Source organism: Helobdella robusta, assembly GCF_000326865.2.
Source record: "Helobdella robusta unplaced genomic scaffold HELROscaffold_38, whole genome shotgun sequence".
Lineage (NCBI taxonomy): Eukaryota > Metazoa > Annelida > Clitellata > Rhynchobdellida > Glossiphoniidae > Helobdella > Helobdella robusta.
In genome coordinates, this window is record NW_008704829.1 from 729,322 (window position 1) to 731,094 (window position 1,773).

The window sequence follows — 1,773 nt, forward strand, 5'->3', positions numbered from 1 at the left end:
AAATGTTTAAACCAAGACATCAAAGTCTAACTTAATGAAATTATCATCTAGAAACTCGAGTAGATATGGTTAAGTGTTTGGTTTTCATAACAATTAGATAGATTTTGTCATATTTATTTGAAACTCTTTTGATATATCATTCAACGAATATAAATAAAAATCCATAACATACAAAAACTCAAAAGCATCAACCATACATACAAAATTATATACCATAATACAAAATATACAAAAATACAAAATATGCAAGTAGAGGTATACAAACATGTAAACATACAATCATAAAAACAAACAAATACTAATAATAATAGCAATGATAATAAAAAATATACAAATAAACAAACACACAAACATACATCTATACAAACACACAAGCATACAGAGACATGAACATACACATACACAAACATAAAAATATACAAAAATGTTTTGTATATGGCCGAGTTATTAATTGAGAGGTGTTAAAAACAACTCCTTCCTATTTCTTGTGGAAGCTTCCGATGTTGGTGCAATGTGTTTGCATGTATTTTATTGAAAACTTTTTGTATATGAGTATGTTTTTGTTGTATTTTTATGTGTGTTTGTATAGTTTTGTATTGTTTTGTATGATTTTTGTCTTGTATATCTTTGTAGTTTGTATGTTTTTTTTGGTATTATAGTTTAAATGATATTTTGTCGTTTTGTGTTTTCGTTGTTTGGTTTATTTGTTTGTTGATTGATTGTTTGTTTGTTTGTTGTTTGTTTGTTTGTTTGTTTGTTGATTGTTTGTTTGTTTGTTTGCTGACTTGTTAGTAAGTTTGTTTGTATGTCAGTGAGTAAACTTTGTTATTTTTCTAGTTTCAATTACATTGCAGATAAAATGTTATCATTTTTTTTTTGCTTTCTTGAAAAATGCTCTTTTTTAATAATTGCCTTTTGCTAGTTTCATGTGGTGAAATGTTTTTCGTTGAATTTATCGTCTCTATAGAACTTGAACAACTGCAACAATGCACTCGAGTAACCTTAGTGGCTGGTCTCAGTTTAATAATTTTTTGTTGTTTCTTATCAAATTTGAGAAAATGTTTTTTAATTTCTTGAGTAAGAATTATAGATGTTTGTAAAAAGCCAAAGTTGGGAAAAAAAAAATTATTTATCTTTTCGCATTTTTAACATTCTTATACCAATTCCTCGATGCCTATCCGCTACAAGTTAAAGAGTACGTTGAACACTTGATCAATGCCTGAGTGTGTGTGTGTGTGACTATATGTCTGTATGTGTGTGTGTGTTTGTGTGACTATATGTCTGTGTGTGTGTGTGTGTGTGTGTGTTTGTGTGACTATATGTCTGTGTGTGTGTTTGTGTGACTATATGTCTGTGTGTGTGTGTTTGTGTGACTATATGTCTGTGTGTGTGTGTATTTGTGTGACTATATGTCTGTGTGTGTGTGTTTGTGTGACTATATGTCTGTGTGTGTGTGTTTGTGTGGCTATATGTGCACACACGCACAGGAGCTAGCGTCTAAGCCATTACACTGTCTTGTCGTCCCACCAAACATATTCTTTTGGTTCTTAGGCGTTCCGTTCATATCTGGAAGACATGTTTCAATCATTTTAAAGTAACATCGCTGAACATGGGTACGTGCAGTTGAATAATGGCTGCATTCTTTAAATTTTCCATTTCTAGAAGTGAAAAAACTTAAAAGGCAATAGTTTAATTGGTAAAAATTATTTGTAGGCATTTTGCATCAAAAGTTCGTTCGTCCGTTCGTTAATTCATTCATTTGACCTTTCATTT